This window comes from Chrysochloris asiatica, unplaced genomic scaffold, assembly GCF_000296735.1.
Source record: "Chrysochloris asiatica unplaced genomic scaffold, ChrAsi1.0 scaffold00046, whole genome shotgun sequence".
NCBI lineage: Eukaryota > Metazoa > Chordata > Mammalia > Afrosoricida > Chrysochloridae > Chrysochloris > Chrysochloris asiatica.
In genome coordinates, this window is record NW_006408564.1 from 2,087,493 (window position 1) to 2,113,351 (window position 25,859).

The 25,859-nt window shown below is 40.4% G+C and overlaps 1 protein-coding gene and 1 pseudogene across 1 annotated transcript in view; both read left to right on the plus strand.

Moving 5' to 3' along the window:
- Positions 1-25,859, plus strand: part of CACNA2D3 (calcium channel, voltage-dependent, alpha 2/delta subunit 3) — a 1,461,104-nt gene that overhangs the window by 620,856 nt on the left and 814,389 nt on the right. The window lies entirely within an intron of this gene.
- On the plus strand, positions 20,954-21,284 carry LOC102820625 (annotated as a pseudogene).

Below are 25,859 nucleotides of genomic sequence, written 5' to 3' on the forward strand. Positions count from 1 at the left end.
ATCCGCCGTCTTTTTCTGGAAGCCCTCAAATGGTTTTTAAAGGAAAAAATGTATGAGTGGAAAGCATGCAAATATTAAAACAAATGGGTTAAAATATTAACGAGGGAATCTAGGAGAAGGATATACAGATGTTCTTTGTGCCATTTTTATTCTTACAAGTTTATGTAGAATTCATTGTCATTAGGAACGGACCCAAAAGCACCTAACAACAATCAATCCTACATAAAATTGTTCTGATTCGTAGTGACCCTGATGAGACTATACATCTTTACAGGAGCAGAAAGCTTCATCTTTTTCCTGTGGAGTGACTGGTAGATTTGAACTATAGACCTTGCGTTTAGCAGTCCAGCATGTAATCCACTATGCTACTGGAGTTCCTTAGACATATATATATATAGATGGAGAAGTTTATTATCAAGGAAGTAACTTACAATTATAGAGTCTCAGGTCCCCAGCAGAACAGAGAGACAGGGGGAGCCTTTCCTGCATGCTGATTATATTAGGAGCAGGCCACACACCCCAAGGAAACACGCTTTCAATTGATAGACTGCTCATAGCCAATCATCACAACGTTAACAGGACAATACAGTTTTTTGTTTTGCTGTATACAGGTTCTATGACATCCCATAATCCTAGCTATATTTGAGCCCAATTCTGTAGCCACTGTGTGCATCCATCTCTTTGAAGGTCTTCCTTTTTATCTCTGACCCTCTACCAAGCATGATGTCCTTCTGCAGAATGTGATTCCTCCTGATAACATGTCCACATTACATGAGATGAAGTCTCACCAGCCTTACTTCTAAGGACTAAACTGGCTATACTTCTTCCAACACAGATTTATTTGTTCTTCTATCAGTCCATGGTTTATTCAGTATTCTTCATCATAGTTCAAATTCATCAATTCTTATCTGGTCTTCCTTATTCATTTTCCAGCTTTCACATGCATATCAGATGATTGAAAATAACATTACTTGAGTCAGAGCATCATTATTCTCAAAGTGATGTCTTTGCTTTTTAACACTTTGAAGAGGTCTTTTGCAGCAGATATGCCCTGTAATCGTTAGGGTTCTGCATCAACTTGACTAGTCCAAGATTTCCAGTGGTTTGTCAGTTGAGATGTGCTTATTCCCATGGTGCTGAAACATAGTTAACTCTGTGATGATTGGCTGTGAGCAGCCACACCCTTGTGAGTTTTGGCCTGCTCCCAATATAATCAACATGCAGGAAAGGCTCTCCCTGTCTCTCTGTTCTGCTGGGGACCTGAGACTCTACAATTGTAAGCCACTTCATTGATAATAAACTTCTCCATCTAAATACATATATGTATAAGGAACTCCAGTAGCATAGTGGATTACAGCTGGACTGCTAAACGCAAGGTCTACAGTTCAAATCTACCAGTCACTCCACAGGAAAAAGATGAGACTTTGTGCTCTTGTAAAGATGTACAGCCTTGGAAACGCTGTACAAGATCACTGTGAATCAGAACCAACTTGATGACATGCAGCCACCACCACCATATATGTTTCACTGGTTTTACTTCTCTGGAACACCCAACCTAAGATGTGTCCTATGCAATGCATTGTTTAATTTCTTGATTGTTGCTGCCATGATTGTGCATGCTATTAAAATGATATCCTTAACAATCTTTTTTCCGTTTATTGTGATGTTGTTTATTGACCCAGTAGTGAGGAGTTTTGGTTTCTTTATGTTGATGTACACTCCATTCTGAAGCCTGAAGTCTTTGATCTTTATCAGTAAGTGCTAAAGTCTTCTTCACTTTCATCATGCAAGGTTGTGTCAACGGCATGTCGCAGGTTGTTAATGACTCCTTTTCCAATCCTAAAGCTGTGTTCAGCATATAGTCCAGCTTCTCGAATTATTTCCTTTCTGATGTAGGTGTGTAGAGAGATGAAAGCAAGCAATTTATGTAGATTTCTAGATAGATAAAATGTTTACTTCTACCCGCTAACCTTCGCCCCTATCCAAAATTAAAACAAAATAGAAGTTGGGTGTTGCTACACCACCAGAACTCCATTTCAATGTATTTTCTACTACATTACTTTTCATTGTTGTTGGTGTTGTTAACTAACATCAAGTCAGTTCTGACCCATAGTGACACTGTTTAGGGTTTCCAGGGAGCAGCTGGTGAGCTCTATCCATCGACCTTATACTTCAAACCAACTCTGCAGTCCAGTGCATTAACCCACAGCACCACACCAGGACTCCACTTTTAATGGTAGACATGAGCAAAGAGGCTTTTGTTCTTTTCAGTTGTATTTTTTCATAGCCTGGAACAATGATTCTCTAAGTGTGGTCCCTCACAGCAACATCATTCATGACTGAGAACTTGTTAAAAATTCATAGTCTTGGTCCCTATCCCAGATCCACTGAATCAAGTACTCTGGAAATGGACCTCCAGTTGATTCTAATGCATGTTATAATTTGAGACCCCCTCCTTTAAAACAGTTCTTGCTATACACATGTAAATCCTACGGAATATTTAAACTAATGAATGAATACCTCCGTGTTCATCTGTGTTATACTGTGGATCTGTTACCTTCCTGTTTCAGCACCTTAATCATCTATACTATGAAAAACATAAGTTTTTAATGATTATCATGTTCATGTTTTGATTCCGGGTTTTGTGCAGATTCAAGGTTAAATGATCACCTCTGTACTTATTCTCTCCATGCCCACCATCTCTCTTACTATGTAGATCCTGTGCTGTTGTCTTCTTCCTTGCTTTACATATCTGTTGCTGGTTGTTATTGGGAAAACATTGATAGCTCAAATTGATGACTAATTTTAGAGGTATCACTGTGTGCCAGCAAATATATATTTTTTTCTTACAATATTTGATACCAGGCAGTATCCTGTGTTGGTGAACTGGCCTGAGCCAGGGTTCCTACTGGGCCCCACTGCCTATCTAAAAGTAGAAGCTACTAGGTGGAAAGGTCACCTGTCAAGATACTGAGTAATGTCTGGTATGACTGGAGCCTCTGCTGGCCAATTCATCAGTGTCAGCTCTGAACTCGTTCTTGTCGAGAGAACAGATGAAGTGGCCACCAAGTAGAACGACCCCTAATAAAGGGGACTAATAAGTCATTTGATGGGAAATTAGAAGCTTTGACTTATAGAGGATCTCTGGGAGATTTCACTGCTAAGAGTTGTTTACGTGCATTTGAGCTTGTGCTTTCTGTGTTCTATTTAATAATCATCCTAGAGTAACAACAACAAAAAAATTATTAGAAACATCCAGGCTTCACTTCCACCTCTAATCGTATGGATAGATCCAGTATAACAATGCTGAGCTGATACTGGTACGTGGTCTATACTAGATGTGTCATCAGGCATTACTGGGTGTATTGGAGATGGTAGAATAAAGAACATTTATGAGTATTGAGGATGATCAGCCTGGGTCATTGGATGACAGGTGGCTTTAATTTTCTTCTCTGTACCTTTCTGTGCATTATAGATTTTCTAGATTTTTTTTTTTTTTCTACAATGAACATATCATCTTTAAATCTTCTTTAAAAATAACCTCATGGATGTGTTTGGAAAATGTATCAATTACCGTTGACTTCTTTACATTTGTTTATGAATGTTATTGTAGACCTCTGTCACTGGGATATTCAGACAGTGTCAAGGACAGGTGGGGTCACTCCACGAGAGATCATTTAAGTGCCCAGCTTGAAACTCATCCAGAGACCAGCCACAGCCTCAGACCAGTACTGAACAAGTGTGCTCTTTACAGGGTAGACATACATCCCAATGTCATCCTTGTTTTCCTGCCTCTCTTCACGTTGTTCTGTGAGACAGCTAAGGGTAGCTGGTCAGATGATTTTGATACATGTACTGGCTGTCCCTGAACCATGTACTGGAGCTGAGATACTGGCCAAAAACATAACAGGAGGCAGAGTAATCTATAGGGCCCCTAAGTGTTTCTGAAAAGATGTCCTCTCTCTATCTTTCTCTCTCATTCTCTTTTCTCTCACTGTGATGGTGGTGGTGGTGGTTATGTGCCGTGGAATCGGAACCAACTCATAGTGACCCTGTACAGGGTTTCCAAGGCTGTGAATCTTTATGGGAGCAGAAAGCTTCATCTTTCTCCTGTGGAACAGCTGGTAGCTTCAAAGTGCTGACCTTCAAGTTCGCAGCCCGATTCATAACCACTGCAGTACCAGAGCTACTTGTGATAGAATAATAAAAATAATAAAAACATTAACAACATTCATCATCACCATTATTATTATTATGAAAAAAGTTGTTATGCACTGAGTGTTCAGAAGTGCCCAACACGGTATTAACTTTGAAAAAGTCACCTCATCCCTTAAACCTGTGAAATGGGGCTGTTCCTCATTTCAGTAAAGAGCTCTGGTAGCGTAATAGTTACAAATTGGGCTGCTAAATTCAGGATCAGCAGTTCCAAACTACCAGCTGTTCCAAGGGAGAAAGATGATCTGTAAAGGTTTACAGCCTTGGAAACCCTATACAGGTTCACTATGAGTCGGAACCAACTCCATAGCACATAATCACCAACTACCACTCATTTCAGTGTGCTGAACATACTAGTATTAATTACCACATGCTTAACCGTATAGAATCCCTACCTTCTATGTGGAAGACCTGCGTTCTTTTCCCAACCAATGCACTTAAATGTAGCCACCACCCCTCTGTTATTGGAGGCCTGTGTGTTGCTGAAGAGTAGAGCTTCCAGAGTAAGACAGACTAGACCTGAAGACTTTTTTCTGAGAATCAGCCAGCGAAAGTCCTGCGGTTCACAACTGTCCAATATACAGCCCATCACGGGGATGGTGCAAAGCTGACAGTATTTTGTTTTGTTGTGTGTGGGATTACCTTGAGTCAGGGCCAACTTGATGGCAGCCAACACCAACAGAGATAGGCAGAAGACAGCAAGGAATAGACAGACACAGATATGGCCAGACAAAAGATGCTGACACACTATCTTTGCATAATGAAGAATTACTGTTTTACGAGTACACATGATTGGGGTTAATTTGGGGAAAAGAAGGGTCTGTCTTTGAACACTCATGCTCTGGTTTGAAAGCAGATGCACACCATGTGGCAGTGAAAGATATGAACTGTGGTATTTAAGGACATCTTGGATCTTTACCTTCCTATCCACAAGCCGTGTCACCTTGGATGAGGTTCTTCACCTCTTTATCCCTTTCTTGCCTCTCTGTAAAATGGGAGTATCAGCAGTTCTACTTCATAGGAGTCATTTACGTAACACATAACTTGAACAATGTCTGTATGCCATGTGGTTGGAGGGGGATTCCCTATTACAACCCCAGTGGTCTTGCTCATGCCCTAATAGATAGTGTAGGCAGAAGCTCAAGCCACAGCCAATCTGAGTTTTGTTGGAATGCATTTTGGTTCTCCTAGAACATGAGAGGATGGGAGACTGTTAACGAAGTGCTATAAGCCCATGGCCCAGTCACCTCATAGCTCTCTTTGAGCCAGTCATAGACACTTTCCCATTGCATGTGATTCCTTAGCACATGCTCAGGGTTTCATCACAACCTGGCTCCCGTGTGGAGTAAGTCTTTGCTGTTGTGTCATGAGAGAGGAGAAGATTACAGCCTGGATCATGCAGCAAAACTAAACCAATCACCACCTTTGTTCTCCTTCCCCAAGTCTCCTCTGGCAACCTGATTGCTAGGCCACCTCTTGCTCTTTCCCCTCAATTTCCATGTCTCACCAGGAAGACACACGTCTGGAAGTTAGGCCCACACTGATCAGAGATTGCTTCCTAATCTATCTCAAAAATTAGAAGATGATAAAGGCACTTGTGTTTTGAGTGTTCACTGTTTGTGAGGCCCTGGACTGAATTCTTTACCCAACTTACACCTAACTTTCATGGTCGCAGTGGGGAAGAGACATAATTCAGTTTTACAGGGATTCAAAGGTGCTCATACCTGCCCAAGGGCACATATGTATGGTAGAGTGGGAATTTGAAGTTGACCCATTTGTCTGACTTGAGATTCCTGCTGCTTGTGATTGGACAGTTTGCAGACTCACTGTTGGAGAGAGTACTTGTAAAGAATACCAACAACGGATAACTGGCCTTGGTGCCCTCTTGCAGAGGTGTATTTATGGTGGAGGACACTTATTCCCGTTCTAGGATCCATGGCAGGAACTCCTCATTTACTCTAATTTCACATCAGCCATGCTATACCCACCTAAGTCCTGTGACCACACTGTCCACTTTGGAAGCAAAAGTTGGAAGACAGTGTGGGCTTTCATCTTAAATCTACTAAGAACTGACTTTGGTCAAATCATATCACTGCTCTAGGTTTTTCGTTCAAGAACCTGCCAGTTTTACCATTGCTAGGGGCTGCTTTTTGGCACCCTGAGATAATTGATTTAGAGCAAAATTCGGCAATTAAGATGAGGTGGTCACTTAATCTCAGTTCTCCAGTGGATGAATCAAATGATACTAAACTATTTACCCACTCCTGGGACCATTAGCACTTGTGTTTTTTTCAATCCCTCCCAGCTCCCCTTTCAGCAGTCCTTAACTATCAATGGAGGAAGCAGAATTAGGACATCCTCTCAGGTTTAATGAAAGAAAGGGAACATGCTGGCCCATTCACAGCCTCATTTTCTGGCATTGTCAGCTGTAATCCCCTTTGACAATGCAAAAGGGATTTAAGGATTCAGGGGAGCAGAAAGGATGCCAACTTCCTGGGCGTTCATAGTTATTTCCTCAAGGGAAAACCGGCTTTATCCAACAAGCTTAGCCAGTGTTGGGAGGAATTTGCTGTCCTTCTATGCTGCTTTGTTTTCATTCCCCTTGGCCATCATACAAAGATTCACAGAATTCTCAGGGTACTCCATCTGGTTCTATTCAAGGCGCTCCCACATGTGTGTGAGATCCCAGTCCCACTGTTCTTAAGGCTGGGGTTTTATATTTGTGCAAAAGGACTTAGAAGATCCACATTCTGTATGCATGGATTTGTTTTGAGCATTTGGAAATGTTGTCCCAATGATTTATTTAATCTTTCTTTGCATCATCTACTGCCAATAAAATGTGGTCAAGAAAGTCTATCTTTGTTACTTACTGTATGACTTTAGACATGTTATTTGGTCACTTGTGTGGCGCCGTAGCTTAATGCATCAGACTGCAATGTTTAAACTGCAAGGTCAGTTGTTCAAGCTCACCAGCTGCTCCTCGGAAACCCTATACAGGGTCGCTGTGGGTCGGAACCGACTTAATAACACTTAACAACAACAACAAAAAGCACAGTGTCCTCATCTGTAAAATGGAGATAACATTAGTACCCACCCTAGAGTTGTTTTGAAGATTAAATGAATGATTGCAAAATATGAACGAACCCCAACCATCTCTCCCATGGCACTCTCTACTTCTCTCTTTGTGGGGTTGGAAAAGTCATTGCAAAGGCCACACCAAATTGACTTGCTTGATTCAGGAAATTCATGAAGAGAGAAATGTGTAAAATTGTGACACTGGTGATTTGTTAGAGTCAACCAGTTTGTGACTGGGTATCATAATGACCAGTTGTGAAAACCTGCCAACAGATGTTCTCTCCTCCTGTGTCAGAAGAGATGAGCTGCCATCTACCATACACAAAAGGAGACAAAGAGTTGTACTTTGCATCCCTGTGAGTAGTAGTCCAATGATCATGAACTCAATTTGCAGTCCAAATAGACACGCTGCTCTCTCTCCAAGTGGGTTATTTGCAAAGATTAGTTCTGACCAAGTGAACTGTATCCTGTTGTCTAATCAAGTGGCAACGAGGCTGCTGAAAATAATGATTGTTCAGTTGACTTTTCAGTGTGGCATGTGAGGGAAAGCTTGAAGTCATGACAGTTCCTGGAAATAATGGCCTCTTACCAGAACAGTTCTGGTAGCGTAGTGGTTATGAATCGGGCTGCGAACCTTAAGGCCAACAGTTTGAAACTACCAGATGAGGAGAAAGATGAGGCGTTCTACTCCTGTAAAGATTGACAGCCTCAGAAACGCTGTACAGGCAGCAACCACCAGAACATCCAGTTCAGAAGTAGCTTCAAAGCCTTTGGTGTTTCCTTTGGATAAAAGTGTTCATTTTTTTCTCCTGGTCAACACATTGTTACTGGCAGTTTTTACTTGGAGTAAGAAATAGTAGTGAACTGCAAAGCTGCTCTGGGTTGTAATTTAATAGAAATACTAAATCTAAGAGTAAATATAACATCCCACTATGTTGCCCTAGACATCCTGAGTGTTAAGAGTTTATTTTAGTTATTCTTGGAAATAAAATCATTTCACCTGCTTTTGCCATTCCATGTGAAGGTAGCTTAAGATACTGTCTAACACGACTCAAGCCCACTCACTGAACAATAATATACATTTACAAGCAGCTATATTGAGGGACATTATAGTGGGCTGAATAGTGCCTCTTCCTTCCCATCTCCCTAATTCTAGTCCATCTGCAACCTTATTTGGATATAGGGTCTTTGCAGATATAATTAAGGATCTCAAGAAGTATTTGGGGAATGGAGATTTAAGGTAATTCCTGAGTTCCTTTTTTGAGGGAGAGACTTATAGGACTAGCAACTGGTGGTCTTGTAAGAGAATAGAGAGATATTTGACACAGAAATACACAGAGAATAAAAGGTCATGAAGAAGTATTGAAAGAGATTGGAGTGATGTATTTACAAGCCAAGAGACACAAGACATTGCCAGCCACAGTCAGGAGCTAAGGGAGAGACGTTGTTGTTGTTGTTGTTGTGTGCCGTCGAGTCGGTTCCGACCCATAGCGCCCCTGTACAGGGTTTCCGAGGGTGTAAATCTTTACGGGAGTAGAAAGCCTCATCTTTCTCCCGCGGAGCTGCTGGTAGTTTTGAACCACTGACCTTAAGGTTCGCAGCCCGATTCATAACCACTACACTCATAGAGTGGAATATTTCTCAGAATGTCAAGGAGAAAAAAATCAGGGCTTTGAACTGCATCAAAATGCTTGAGTCATGACTGATTCAACAAAATATGAACAGGTCTGAATTTGTAAAATTTGGGTGAAACAGAATTGTAACCAGGATGGGAAAAATAGAAAGTCAAAGCCGTGGAATGGAGACTCAGAACAGGCCTAGGGAGTCCTGCCTGGAGCCTGGAGTGAGACACTGGATTGTTGTCAGGACTGTGGAGAGCAGTTCACACTCAAAGCGGCACTGTTGTCTACCATCTTCAAGCACTTCACTGTTACTGATTCTGCCTCACAAAAGATTTGGTTGCTATGTGACGCACATGCGGCCCTTGTTTTCTAAGTAGGAGATTCAGTTTCTAATATGGCATGAACCCACGACTTTTCCCATTCTAGTTATCATCTAGTTTTATCATATTTTATAGATTCAGGTCCATTCTTGATTTGCTTTGTTGGCCACTACTGAACCAGGAAGAACTAGTTTGAAGCCCTGGAACAATTTTCTGTTGTCTTAAGACACCCAGTTTATAGGTAGGACAGCCTTAGGAAACTAAGATGTTAAGTGCCATGAAATCAATTCTGACTCATAGCAACCCTGTATAGGGTTTCCAAGGAGTGACTAGTGAACTTGAACTGCTGGCATTGTGATTCAAGGCAACTTGCAGTCTGGTGCGTTAACCCACAGTGCCACACCAGGAAACTAAGGTAGACATTCTATAAATACTTGGCCAGGTCTCTTCTGATTCTTGTTTTCCAGTTTCTCAAGTGACCTTCAAAGAGGCTACATGAACAAGCAGATGGCATAAAGGTCATGAAAGACAAAAATCCTGAATCAAAGGAGACAGGGCAACAAATTCATTCATCCTGGACTGGGTCCTGGGCCAGGAAACTGACCACTGATAAGACTTAAATAAGATCAGTAGAATAGGTCGTTTTGTTGTTGGTGCTATCAAGCCGTTCCTAATCATGGTAACCCTGTGTGTTCAGAGAAGAATTATTACATAGTGTTTTCAAGGTTCTGACCTTTTGGAAGCAGATGTTTCCAACATCCATCTGGGTGAGTTTGAACTGCCAATTCTTCAACTAGTATTTGTGTAACAATCTGTGCCACCTAAAAATGGAACAATGGTGAGGTTGGCCCAGGATCAGGCAGTGTTTTGTTCTGCTGTGCATAAGGTCGTTATGACTTGGTACCGACTCGATGGCACCTAAATGACAACAACAACAAAATTAGGTTGATAATATTATGTCAGTGCCAGTGTTGGTTTTATTACACTGTGCTTATGTGATATGGGTAAAGGGTATATGAGAATTTATTTTTTGATGGATTTTACAATTCTTACAACATGTTTCGATACTGAAATTGATTCAAAATGACAAATTTAGATGGTGATACTGTTTCTGTATAGAAGAGAAGTGGGAAATAAACAGGTTTAGTGGAATTTCTCACATTCTCGTAGTGAAAATAAGGCCTTTGTGTATCAGTTCACCAATGCTCTTTTTCTTTCACTTGTGAGACAGTTACATTTATTTGTATTAAAACCGATTCCTTCAGATACTGTGGTTATTAAAATCCCATTCATGAAAGCAGACATCTTTCCTTCTCTCCACTTGAGGTAGAATGTCCGACTGCTATTATTGAATAGATATATGTATGGCTTTGGAAATTTGGTAAAGTAAAAACAACAAAAACCCTAAACTGGTTACTGTTTATTGATTCCTACCCATGGTAACCCTATATATGTCAGAGTAGAACTATTCCATAGGGTTTTATAACTCGGGCTCTCAGAAGCCCATCACTAGGCCTGCCTTCCCAGGCACCTCTGGGTGAGTTTGAACCACCAACTTTTTGTTAGTAATCATGTTTAACTCTTTGCACCAGCAGGGACTTCTGGAAAATTGGTAAGTGGAACAAAAAGAGGAGGAATTAGGTTATAAAGGAGGGTAGTGATTTACACCCTTGGAAACCCTGTACAGGGTCGGTATGGGTTAGAAATGACTTCACGGCACTTAACAGCAACAACTTAGCATAAGTACATCTTTAGTACAAACAAAATGTCTTTCCGTAGACTGAAGAGTGATTGAGGGATTTTACCATGTTAACAATGGTTACCAACAGAATGATTCTGATTGTCTTTCTGATAAGTTGACTGTTTTTATATTAAGGATAACTTTATTGATAAAATAAGTTATTTCTTAAGGGAAATAATGAAACCTTTTTTTTAGAGGATTATTTCCACTCCTCCCACCATCCCCTTCATGAGCTCTGTATTTGGTGGAAGATAGAAAGCCCAAATAGAATTTTACTGTAAAATTCATTTATCTCCCACCACTTAGAGGTTGAGGCTTGGGCTCGGCAACTGTTCTTGAAGGTGGCCAGCATGATAGCATAGTCTTATGTTTTGGTGGTCTTGTCTGGTCTCAAGTAAGCAACTGAGGAATCGTCTTTGGCTCAAGACCTCAAGATTTTCTTTTGAAACATAGTTTGCATTTTGTTTATCAAAGGGTCTCTCATATGTTTTTCTTTGACACAATTAAATAGATTTCAGAATTTGCCATTGTGTGTCTTTAATATATCCATCCCAAGATGCCTTTGTGCATCTGTTATATATTTCCGTATTGTTTTTGCTAATAGTTTTGGAGAGATTTTAAACATTTGAATCTTTTTTGTTTCCCTTGCTTTAAAGACAATGTCTGGAGAAAGTTAAAGACGCAGAAAGTTATTAATGTTTTCTGTCCCTCACTGCATTGGTGCTTTCAAGGCAAAAGGGTCTGTTTTTTCCTTGTCTTCCTTTCCTTTTTATTTTCTGCTTAAATAGGCTTTCCGTTATTCTAGAGGATTGGATTGACTCTGTGGTATGAATTTTCACTGATTCCATATGCTAATAAACTCTCTCTTATGCCTAATTCAGTTGACAGAGATAAGATCTCCACACGTATGTGGTAAATACATAATATGTTTTATAGAACAAATACTGAACAACTTCAAGATCTGATTTAAATGCATTTTACACTTAAATATATCGCCATTTTATAATGGGATACATGTATGTACATATATACACATGTAGCGAGAGAGAATGCACCCAAGTATACTTTGCCATCCTCTCTTCACATCTTTTGTAGATATTGTTCCTGCTCCTGTCTCCTGATTTCCCAATGATTAAACTGGCCTTTTGCAGTCCTGGTGTGGTGCTGTAGGATAAACACTGGACTGCTAATAAAAAGGTTGGCAGTTCAAAGCCAGCAGTCACTCCTCAGACACCCTGTACAGGGTTACTATGAGGTGGAAACTACTTAATGGCACTTAATAACAAACTGGCCTTTATTTTGACCTTAAAATTTTTGTCCTGGAACCAAATCAAAGGATACTTTGGAACAGTTCATGAATAACATAGCTTTTAATTCTTACAAAAGCATCATTATGATCTGATCGTGCTAATGAAATAATCAACTTTCAATGTAAATGTCCTTTAATTAATTTACATCCAAAATAAGACCAAGATATTTTAAAACAAGCAAGCAGACTGAAAGACAAAATCATGTAGAGTTAAAAAAATAAATAAATAAACAACCTGAATTGGATACAAGCTGCATAGATGACTTATGTCTAGTTAGCTGCTATATATAATAAAACTTGCCATATAATGCCAGTACTTCGAAATGTTACTGCAGGTGTGAATTCCTCTCCACTTCTGGAGGTTTGAAGTATGGTCTAATTCACTTAAGCTGATTAAACAGACCACCAGAGTCCTAGTGTGGCACTGTGGGTTAATGTCCAAAGTTGGTTTAAACCGCTGCTGTTGTTCAGTGCCATCAAGTCAGCTCTGACCCATAGCCACTCTATGTAGGGTTTCCAAGTAGTGGCTAGTGAATTTGAATTGCCAAAGTTGAGGTCGAGCACATTACTCCACAGCACCACACCAGGACTCTATATATTTAAATGTTGTTAAGTGCTGTCAAGTCGGGTTCTGACCTATACCAACCCTGTATAGGGTTTCCGAGGAGCAGCTGGTGTGCTTGAACCAACGACTTGTAGTTCAAATAAATGGCTTTGCAGTCTGGCGCATTAACCCACAGTGCCACACCAGAACTCATATCTATATATCTATATCTGTATCTATATCTATGTATATTTATCTTCTATATTCTATTGAGAGAGAGAGAGATAGAGAGTTCTGGTGTAGCACTGTGGGCTAAAGCGCTAGCCTGTAGTCATTTGAACCTCAAGGTCGGTGGTTAAAGCTCCCAAGCTACTCCTTGGAAACCCTGTACAGGATAACCCTATACAGGGTCACTATGGGTTGGAAGGGAGCTCTGGTAGCGTAGTGGTTACAAATTGGGCTAAGAACATCAAGGTCAGCAGTTTGAAACTACCAGCTGTTCTGCGGGAGAAAGATGAGGCTTTTTGTTCCCGTAAATATTTACAGCCTCGAAAACCCTGTACAGCATCGCTATGAGTCGGAACCGACTCCACCGCAAACAACCACTACCACCATGGGTGGGAAATGACCTGACAGCACTTAACAGCAAACACACACACACACATGAGGCAATTGAAAATACCATGGCTTGGGTCAGGCATGTCTTTGTCCTCAAATTTACATCTTTGCTATTTAATGTTTTTCGGAGGTCTTTTGTAACAGATTTGCCTACTGCAATATGTTGTTTGATTTTTTGACAGCTGCTTCTATGAGCATTGGTTGTGGATCTAAGTAAAATGAAATACTTGAAAACTTCAATCTTTTCTCTGTTTATCATGATACTATTTATTGGTCCAGTTGTAAGGATTTTTGTTTTGTTTTCTTTATATTGAGTTGTAATCCAGACTGAAGGCTGTAGCCTTTGTAAGTGCTTCAAGTTGTCTTCATTTCTAGCAAGCATGGTTGTGTCATTTGCATATTGCAGGTTGCTAATGAAACTGCCTCCAATTCTTATGCCTGTTTTTCTTCACATAGTCTACCTCAAAGATTAATTGCTCAGCATAAAAATTGAAAAAGTATTCAACCCTGACACACACCTTTCTTGATATTAAACCACTCAGCACCCCGTTGTTCTATTTGAAAGACTGACGGACTCTTGGTACTGCATGAGCACAATGAGTGTTCTGAAATCCCTGTACTTTGCAGTGAGTCTATAGGTCTTTGCAGTTGAATGTCTTTGCATAATTAATAAAACACAAGTAAACATCTATTTGGAGTCCTGGCGTGGTGCTGGAGGATAAAAACTGGATAACAAGGTCAGTTTGAACCCCCAGGTTGGTGGTTAAAACTCATCATCCCCTCCTTGAAACTCTTTATGGCGTCCCTAGGAGTTGGAAATGCTCTGTGGCACTTAACAACAACAACAACAAACATCTTCCTGATAGTCCCTGCTTTCAGTCAAGCTTCATTTGAAGGCAGCACTGGTATCCCTTGTTCTGTGTCCTCTTCTGAATCTTAGTTGGGTTTCTGGCAGCTCCCTGTTGGTGTGCTGCTGCAACTGTTTTGAATTATCTTCAGCAAATTTTACTTGCATATGATACTAATGATACTGTTCAAAATTTTCCATATTAATTGAGTCACCTTTCTTTGGAATGAGCACAAATATGGATCTCTTCCAATCAGTTGGCTAGGTAGCTGTCTTCCAAATTTCTTGGCATAGGCAATGAGTGCTTCCATTGTCACATCTGTGTATTGAAACATGTCAATTTTTATTCTGTTGATTCCTGGAGTTGTTGTTTGTTTTTTTTTGTCAGTGCCTTCAGGGCAGCTTGGACATCTTTCTTCAGTGCCATCAGTTCTTGATCATATACCACTTCTTGAAATGGTTGAGCATCAATCATTTCTTTTTGAGTGGGGTAGTTGGCTCTTTACATTGGAAAGAATTCTAACTTGGAGAAGTAGAGGGCTATCCAATACAGTTACAGTAGAAACTCTTTTAAGCGATCTCCACTTAAGCAGCCTAGTGGATTAATTGGTGCACTCCATTTCTTTTCCCGTCATTAAAACATTTTCATAGGTTTCCAGGGTTCTTATCTCTAGAGTTGATATCTCAAGCTAATAAACTGTCCCTAGTATTCAAATGGAAGAAATGGGGAGGTACAAGAGCTGAACAGAAAATTTCAAAGATCAGCTCAAGAAGGTAAAGCCAAATATTACAACAAAATGTGCAAAGATCTAGAGAAAACCAAAAAGGAAGAACACGCTCAGCATTTCTCAAGCTGGGGAACTGAAGAAAAAATTCAAGCCTTGACTTATGTTATTGAAGGATTCTTGGGACAAATTACTGAATGATGCAGAAAACATCAAAAGAAGATGGAAGGAATATACAGAGTCACTGTACCAAAAAGAAATGGTTCATGTTCAGTTATTTCAAGAGGTAGCATATGATCAAGAGCCAATGATACTGAAGGAAGAAGTCTAAGGTGCATTGAAGGAATTGGCAAAGAACAAGGCACCAGGAATTGATGGAATAAAAATTGAAATCTTTCAAGAAAGTGAGACGGTACAAGAGGCACTCATTCACCTATGCCGAGAAATTTGGAAGACAACTATCTGGCCAATTGATTGAAAGAGATCTGTATTTGTGCCCACTCCAAAGAGAGGTGATCCAACAGAATGCAGAAATCATCAGACAATCTCTTTGATATCCCAGGCAAGTAAAGTTTTGCTAAAGGTAATACAGAAACGACTGCAAGCATACATTGACAGAGAACTTCCAGAGATTCAAGCTGGATTCAGAAGAGGCCATGGGACAAGGGATATCATTACTGATATCCAATGGATTTTTACTGAAAGCAGAGAATATCAGAAAGATGTTTACCTGTGTTTTATTGACTACACAAAGGCTTTCTATTCTGTGGATCATGGTATTCCAGAACACTTACCTGTGCTCTTGAGGAATCTGTACCTGGACCAAGAGGCAGTTGTTCAAACAGAACATGGAAACGCAGAATGGTATAAATTAAGAAAGGTGTGTGACAGGGTTTTATTTTTTCGCCATATTTATTCAACCTGTATGCTGAGCAAATAATCCTAGAAGCTGGGTTATATGAAGAAAAACATGGCATCAAGATTGGAGGAAAACTCATTAACAACCTGTGATGTGCAGATGATACAACCTTGCTTGCTGAAACTGAAGAGGTCTTCAAATATTTACTGATGAAGATCAAAGAGCACAGCCTTTAGTATGGATTGCATCTCAATGTAAAGAAAACAAAAATCCTCACCATTGGACCAATAAACAACATTTGTATCAATGGAAAAAAGATTGAAGTTGTCAAGGACTTCATTCTTCTTAGATCAAGTATCAATACTCCTAGAAGTAGCAGTCAAGAAATAAAACAACATATTGTATTAGGCAAATCTTCTGCACAAGACCATTTTAAAGTGTTGAAGAGCAAAGATGTCAGCTTGAGGACTAAGGTGCGCCTGACCTAAGCCATGGTATTTTCAGTACCCTCATATGCATGTGAAAGCTGGACAGTTAATAAGGAAGACCATAGAAGAATTGATGCTTTTGAGTTATGGTGTTGGAGGAGACTATTGAAAGTGCCATGGGCTGCCAAAAGAATCAGCAGATCTGTGTTGGAAGAATTGCAGCTAAAGTGCTCCTTGGAGGCCAGGATGGCCAAACTTCTTCTCTTATACTTCTGACATATTGTCAGGAAGGCTCAATTGCTGGAGAAGGATATCATGCGTGGTAAGGTGGAGGGTCAGAGAAAAAGAGGAAGACCCCTAGAGAGATGGATTTGCCAAGTGGCAGCATCAGTGGACTCAAGCATGGCAACAATAGTGAGGTTAGGCCAGGATCGAGCAGTGTTTCGTTCTGTTGTGCCTAAGGTTGCTATGAGTTGGTACCGACTCGATGACACCTAACAATAACAACAACAATATTCAAAAGTCTGTAGTACTACATAAAGATTGGGCAAAATGTGTTAAGAAGATGGTTAATGCATTATTTTAAAAAATTATTTGTTCTGCTAATATTTTTTGTTTAACCAATCAACTACATATTATGATCACATTAGATTAACATACACACATAGTTAGCCAGTCAGCTCCATCCTCTTTTGAACAATGTAGGTTGTACATGGATTGTCTTTCCATTCTGGTTTATCTAAAACACACCCACTTAAATTGGCCATCTCTGTATATTAATAAAAGTTTCCTAAAATTATATGTTCATCCTGGTTATAAGTAACTTAATCATATTAAAATAATTAACAAGACCCATACCCTTTTTTGTATGAATATTTTAACAAGAGGAGGAGATCTTTACACACTTGCCTCTGTATCTATCTCAGCTATTAGTGTATACCAGCTCCCAGAGATCCATAAGCTAAAGTATTGGTCTCATTTAATTTGGTTCAAGTGCCATTGCTCAATATGTCAAAAAAATAGTTGACACAGAATTTGTAGGGTGAATGAAGTCTAGCGGAAAGATGGTACAGTCTCCTTGTTAATAGTCCTTGGCTAACATTATCAGGAAGCTGGCATTATTCCTTGTATGTATTGTGGTCTTTGGAAGCAATTTGAACTTGCAGTGGTACTGTTCAAGAGGGTTTATGACCTGTAGATCTTTACATGAAATTGGGCATCAAAAGCAAATTCTTTCAATTTTCTAGCCATGTGAACCCAGGCCCCTGGTGCCATGTCCATCAAAATCGCCTCCACATGAAATTGGCTTTCTCCCCTGAGCTCTGGGAGGGGCAGTAGGATCGTTCCTGTAATTTTCTGGCAGAGAGCATCATTGCTTTCTGAAGCATTTTCCAGTGTATCTTCAAGCCTACTTGTAAATCCTGTGCATGTTCTCCTGGGAGTGTAGAGCTAGAAATACCCTTTACTATATGACCACATGTACACTTTCATTTTTGGGGACTGAATGGCTGTCATGTTCAGAGCAGGATAACATAGATGATGCATTTATATTGTATTTATATTTTTATACCATTACTGAATTCATTTAAACAATAACAACAACAAAAACACGTTCCCTGCCATCCCCTATATTGGTATAGACACTATTAAGGTTAGGTTTAGGTGTGGAGTCACCTAGGAGGAAATGCTTTATGGGAGGAGCTGCACAGCTTTGCTAATTTAATTTCAGCCATTGAAAGCTGTGTTTCCCAGCCCCAGTCACTCATGGGCCACATTCATGGCTTCATTTGTTTCTGCCCATGACCCATGTAAGTACTTAATGCTTTCCTTTAAATTCATTCACTCATTTTCACCTCAATAAATTTAGCCTCATTTTGAGCCATAATACCTGAGTACCCAAGAGTTCATTGTGTTGGTAAAAATTTGTCTAGTAACTCGAAATATATAATTATTAAAATCTTAGTTATTGTATGTGTGAAATCCAAACCTTTGAGTCCCCACTCCTGTGGCACATACTTACTGGGGTAGAGTTGGTTTATCGCTCTCTCTTTCTCTTTGTCTGTGTATGAGGGTGAGGGTAGGAATAAGACCATTTCCATCCAGGGTCAGGGAAGAGGAGATCAAGACTGCTTTGTTCTACTACCCCACTGTCTTTCTAGTTTCTATCCAATCATTTCTGACTCCTAGCAACCAAATGTGTGTCAAAATAGAAACTATACTCTCTAGAGTATTTGATGGCTGATTTTTTGGAAGTATGTCACCAGATCTTTCTTTAGAGGCACTTCTGGGTGTGTTTGAGCCTTCTTCCTTTCAGTTAGCACATGCATTGTTTGTACCACCCAGACTTCCAACTACTACCTACAGCATTCCATTTCAAAACAGGCACTCCTCTTTTAAATCAAAGCAAGTTGCAGTGACTCTTTTGCTAGATGCATTCATTCTGATCCCCAGATATGAAGGCTTCAATCTAGTCATCACTGGACACTTCTCCCAGTTATAAAAAAAACAACCTTCCCAGGTACCTCAATGGATGACAAGAGATGCTGGTGCAAGGAGAATATTGTACCCACACCACCTTCCCCATGATCACCCCACCATCACCACCATGTGGCCTGTTAAATCACTGAAGATGCAGATATACTTAGGACTTGTCATTGGGACATAACACAAAAGCCAACCTCAAATGTCCCTTCAGTTTGATCTTTCCTTCCAGCTTGCTCATGTTTACTTTTTCCTTATCCAGAGCTCACCTGTTACCACCCTGTCTTTCCCACCCATAAGTTTTGTTCCAGGCTCGTACCACTGTGGCAGATATCACAAGCAGTGCATATTACCAATTCTTCTTATAACCCATGTCACCTCCATCTTGACCTCTACAAAGCCAAACTCAGGCTGCATGCTGTCTCTCCAGGAGATGTCTTTTAGCAGAGGCAGCAGATTCAAGTCAGTTTTTAAGTGTTGAAACAAATAGCAAACTTAAACTTGACCCCATTGCCCCTTGTTTCTGTACACAATCCCCTGTACATAATCTTCCTGCTTGTGATTTCTGGGCAGCAACTGGGCTGCAGTGATGATGCGTAGATTCTGCTGTCTTGTTTCTTTCCCCTCAGTCCTCTGTGCCTGAGTCTTCCCTGCCTCAGCACTATACTGCCTTTGTCCAACCCTCAGTGCTATGTCTTCGCACCAGCAATAGCCATGACAGCTCCTTAATTGCTACACATATTTGTTCACTTCCCTGCCAATTATATTTCAGACCCTGTCAGGGTACCTGCTAGCCTCGGGGCTGTGTTTATATTAGATATCAATAAAAGCTGATAGCATCAGCCCAGCTGGCAGGCTCACAAAACCATATTTTACTATGGGCCAGGCCTGTCCAGAAGATGGAAAGGAGGACTGTTTAAATTTCTTTCTCTCTTCTGAAAGGTTAAAATGAGAGGCGACATTCCTAGTGAATATCAGGAATGGGTTCTTACTAAATGATGACAGCTATTTACTCTCTACCTGGGTGTTCTCCTTTGTTGTGTGTGACATATCACAGTGTGAGTTCTCTCTACACTCATTTCTTTTGCATGACCTTCGTGGAGCATAGGACAAGGCTTCAGATACCACTAAAACCACTTGTTGTATGATGGATTGTGACTCATAGCGACTTCACGTGTTTCAGAATAGAACTGTGCACTATTAAGCTTTCAATGACTGTTTTTTTTAGAAACAGTTTCACCAGGACTTTCTTCTGAGGTGTCTTTCTGCATAGACTGGACCCTCCAACTCTTCCTTTAGCAGCTGAGCATGTTAGGCATTTGCATGACCCAGGGACTCCTCAAATACCATAGACAGTTTTTAAGTGTTTGTTGACTAAATGGTTCTTCCGGTTTTGACTTTGCCTTTCATTGGTGGGTTAGGGCAAGTATCCAGGTCTAAGTAGCTCTAAGCTCATTCCTTCTCCATCCCATAGCCTCTGGAAGGCCCTACATCAAGGCAGAGGAAGCTGTGAAATAGAACATAGTCCTTTGCTGGATGTGTGGTCTTCCCATCTCCCAGCCTACCAATCTCCTTACTCTTCAGAACCAGTATGGACCTTCTAGAATCTGTGGGGGTGATGGAGAAGGCAGGGTAGGAGTTACATGTCTTGCAGGCCCCAGAGCAGAGTCCATCAAGAGGGCATTGTCACTTCATGGAGGGCTTCCAACACCAAATGTGAGGGTTCAAGGATTCTCCTTTCTTGTTGTTTCCTTTCTGTCATGTCACGTAGTGATTAACTCCTATCAGTTAGAAACACAGTGGAAGGATGACTTAGAGGGATGGGCATTCTGAGGGGATTGCTTTAACAGAGAAATAATTTTTGTCAGCAAATCTGTAACAATCCAGCTGTTTAGGGAGAAATACTTCCCTGTTGCAGTCAATAGATTTTCTTAATTTGGGGTTGGATTTGGCAACTTGCTGAAAGAAAGGTTAATGATGGCAGGGGCTTGGAGGAGATGGGAGACCAAGTGTGTGATATAATGAATATGCCAGCTCTTGTTGGATGAATTCCCTTGTGGGAAGGTTACACCGAAAGAACCCTGTTGCTACAATGTTTAAGTGCTTGGTGCTAATCAAAAGGTCAGCATTTTCCTCCTCTTCCGGGGATGCTATGTAGAGGCATTGAAAATGGTTCAGCATTTGACATACTGCTGTAGGCTGTACTACAATACAGCCTCTAACAAAACTAGGCTTTCCCAAACCCCTGGTAATAGAATTGTTTATCTCTATACCAAGAAGGTTGGTAAAGCACCAAAATCTGCATTCGCTGTGTGCCCAGGCTGACCTAAAGTTCTCATGAGGTTGTCCAAGACAAAGAAACATGTCAGCAGGGCCTATGGTGGCTCCATGTGTGAAAAATGTGTCTGTGACAGGATCAAGCATGTTTTGCTTATTGAGGAGCAGAAAATCAATTGTGAAAGTGTTGAAGGCACAAGCACAGAGTCAGAAAGCAAAATGAAAAATAATGGAGCATTGTTGAATAATAAAAAAGATCAAATGTCTTGTTAAAAAAGAAAAAAAAAAGCAATTTAAACCTATCAGCCGCTCCTACTACAGGACAAAGATTTACAGTCTTGGAAACCTTATGGGACAAGTACATTATGTCCTATAGGGTCACTATGACTCAGAATTGACTCAGTGGCAATCGGAAAGGATGCGCTGATCTCCAGGTTTTTGCTGTTGGAAACTGAATCTAAAGTCTAGCACAGTGAGGCAACAGAGAATCTAGAACATTCTTAGATTTGCCAAACCAGTTGGCCTGTTTAACCATTCATTTTGCTTCCCAACTCCTTTCAGAGTGGTTCAGCATTGATCTGTGGATCCTAGTCATTTTAGTCCTAGGGCTGCCAACAAAATAGCTTATAGTTTACGAAAAGCAACTTGCTTTTAATGTCTAGCATATCACTAAGTTATAATTTATAATTCATAACATTTGATGGGCTATTTTCCAGTAGATGTAAGTGCTTCATTATTAGCTTCTAAACTATTCATTATTTAATCTATGATCTATTTAGATTGAATGTGAGGGATTTCATTTATTTATTGAGACCATAGATGTGGAAAGTACCCAGTGATTCTTCTCTTGAATCTGGTCCAATATATAGTGCTGAGCAAGACTCCCTTGTGGGCTCGTTCCCTAGGGCTCCTGGGTTAGGGGTAATTTTGTATCTAAGAGGTGTACATTTTCAAAGACTTTTAGGAGAGTCTAAGATCTTTCTTTTAGTCTTGTTCAAAGCAGGCAATACCTTCTCTACAAGGATCATCCTTTAATAATTCTGCTGTTTCTGAACTTGGTTCTTTTCTCTCTACCAGTAATTTTTGGATAACAGTCGTTTGTCAGTAGATCTTTGTGAGCCTATAACATGGTTATATATGTATTAGATTCTCTAGATATGAACCTTTGTTTTGTTTTAAAAAATTTAAATTAATATGATTATGCACCTTCACTTGAAGATAAATCATATTAAAAAAAAAATTAAGATTGGGTATATATCAGTTGATTTTGAGGTCCTGGTGAGGAAAAACTGAGGTACTAAGGCCTCCATAAAGATTCTGATTGCTTGAAGAGTATGTCTCAGGAAAAAGAAGTAGCAATTTAACTATAGATTTCAGAAGAAAAGGAATTTTATTTTAGAACTATGAATAAAGAGTAATGGGCCTTGGCATGGATGGATGACAAATTATGTCTACTAGGAAATATGCTTGGCCAAAAACTTCAGCAATCTGTGAAGATTCTAATTTCTTCCCATGGCTTCCCACCTCTCTGGCCTCATCTTGTACTTCTTGCCTCTGCCTAGTTGGCCCCAGCAATACTCATTGTTTGGTTTTCCCCAAGACACTGATCTCTTCCCAACTCATTTGCTGTTTCCTCTGCCTGGAAAATTCTTGCTGTTCTAGATGTTTCTGATACAGATGTTTGTGATTCCTCAGGATTAGGGTTCATCTTGTATGAGGTCATTTCTGATCATCCTCTTTAAGTAACAACTCTAGCCACAAACAGCAGTTCTCTATCCCATTGTCCCTTTTTACTTTCTTCATCACACCGATGATTTCTATTGGAAATGCAAATTGAGTTGCCCATTGCCTCTCTTTTCCTCAGACTGAAAGGTTAGCCAGCCTCATTGTCTCACTGCTGAATGTCTGGTGTAGTTAATGCTCTATAAGTACTGCTTGAAGGAACAAATGAATGGCAGGATCATCAAGAGGGTCTTGCCCTGATAATAACAGGAACTGAGGGAGAGGCTTAGGTAAAATTACGCTGGTTGGTTGGAGGGCAGCTAAATTGCCTTGGGCAGGGGTTTCTGGGCTCACCATGTTGCTGGGTCTACTGATGGAGCTGCTTACGTTCGTGGAGCCCTCCCTCTGCTAATCCAATTAGTGTCTACAGATGAAAAGCACTGGATATGTCACAAGCCCAACTTCATAAGCTAACAAGTTCCCAGCCAGGACTCTAAGTCAGTTGGTAGGATGTTGACTAGCAGATTTTGATGCAGACAACAGAGCTGGAAGTTGAGAGCTCTTCTTGGGACAATCATTTTTATTTACTAATGCATAGAGTAAATAACAACTAATATTTATGGTATATTTGTTGTTATTAGTTGCTGTTGGGTTGATTCTGACTCGTGGCAAGTGCACATATAACAAAACAAACTGTTATCTGGTCCTTCATCACCATCATGATTATTCCTATGTTAAATTCCATTATTGTGGTCACTGTGGAATTTGAGTGCCTTTTGGCCTAGGGAGCTTATCTTCTAGCTTTAAATCAGAAAATATATGTTGTGATCCATAAGGTTTTTATTGACTAATATTAAGAAGGAGCTCTGGTAGCATAATGGTTACGAATCAGGCTGCTAACCTCAAGGTTGGCAGTGTGAAATTACCAGCTGTTCTGTGGGAGGAAGACGAGGCTTTCTGCTCCCATAAAGATTTGTAGCCTAGGAAACCCTGTGCAGGGTCGCTATGAGTCAGAACCATCTCCACGGTGCTTAACGACAATAACAACAGCAATATTAAGAAGTAGATTAACTTTAGTCTTATTCCTTCTTTTTCTTTTTAAGTTTTTATTGTGAATTGAGTGAAAATTTACAGGGCAGATCATCAGTTTTACATTCAACAAATCATATACTTTGTTTCATTACAATGATTATAATCCCCTCCATTTACCATCGCTATTCATTTTAGCTTTTTTAAAAAAACAAACAAACAAACAAAAAACACTCAGGCATATATAGGAATTTACACCACCAAAGAGCACATTCTGCAGGTCATCATCCTGGCCACCAGCTTGCAGTCTGTCTCTTTCCATGAATCTAGAATCCTCAGCTGCTCCCTCTCTACATGTCCTCATCTCTGCCTCTATCTCTGGTGTTGCTGCTTCTCTGGATAAGGTCCTGCATTCTGTTTGTATTCTTCTCCCTTGATGGTCCTAGGGTCCTCTGTTTCTGGACTGTAAGATTAACTACACTCAATTTTGTAACAAAACTTCCACCTTTACAACTGTGACAGTCACAATTAGTCATGATAACAATTACTCACTATTGACTCATAAGAATCTTATCCCCATCTCTTTTTACTAGACCCATCTAGACAAGATGAAAACTATTCAGTGGGGACTCCATCTTCCGCCAAACACTCTTAAACTAAACTCCCTCTTGAAACCTTGTAAGCCAGTCACTTCGTGCTTTATTGCCCCCTCATTTTAGGTAGTCAATGTCTAAGTTCCTCGTCCCTGTTTATCCTGTATGCAGAGGGGATAGCATTTATACTTGATGTGAAGACTCCTCCCCTCTCTGTTGGTATTTTTGAGCTACTGCCTCCATGAATATAGGTCAAGTTCATCAAATTATAGCAATTTACCCTTGTTTCCTTTATAAAAAATTGTTTGTTTTTTAAATCTTCCTCTAGTCAAATTTTGATTATCAAGCCATCAATGCTAGGTCAATTGGGTACTATCTGCAAGTTTGGGTGTTCTTGTGCATCTCCCCTCACTTCTTATCAGCTAGATGCTTCACTCTCAGCTCTAGACTTCTGTGGGTATGTCCTTGTTCGTGGGCTCAGGTGTCCCCACGTCTCAACCACGTTTTGGACCAACCAACTCTTCCTCTTCTCTCTCTCATCTTCAGGTCAATGGGAATCTATGGACCATGGTTGAACTCAGCCCATTTCTTCATTGTTGCCTTTCCCCCTCTTCCACTCATCAGTATACCAATGTGGTAGCCAGCAAGCTTGCATGCCTGCTCATGTGTTCCCTTTGAGTTTCAGTCTTAGAAGGGGGTTTATCCTGAAGGAACTTGATTGCTTGCCTTGATGGCATCCCCGCGAACAACTTATTTATTCTTGTGGAATTGGTATTCGGTATGCCAATCATACTGCCATTTTTGTTTTGGGTTTTTCCTGATGCTCTTTCTTTGAAGATGTATCTTCTGTTGCTCTAGCTGTTCCAGGCTGGTCTGCTTGTGTGCTTGTGAAAATTTCTAGTGGGAATGCCCCACCTCAGAAGATTGTGGGTAGGGCTCAGGATTCCACCTAAGGTCCTATACACTGTAAAAGTTTTGCAAGAGGCCTATTTCACTGGACAAGTTCTAGAACCCCTTTTAGGTATTCCAATCAGTTATAGGCTGAAGACAGGCTTTCTGTAATCATGTTTCCTGACATTTCTTTCTATACCACTCAAGTGTCTATTTTACAATAGTAGGCAAGGGAAACCAATATTCATAAGACCATCAGGCATCTTAGTATTATTTCCCCTCTTCAGACTATGCCACAATCCCTGTATCATAGAGGTCTATTCTTCAAAGGTTGAGCATGCATCACTATTTACCTCTGACCCATTTTAGCCCATGCAAACCTGTCTCAGTGTTCCCCTACCTACTTTGTTCTTCTAAACCCTCCTCCTTCCTGTGTATTGCCCTCCCCAACACCTGAACTATGATATGTCTGCCTCCTACCCTGTGCTCTACCATTGCCTCCCTCCACCTTCCCCAACCCCCCCCCCCCATCCCACCCTCACTGGTAACCAACAAAGGATTTT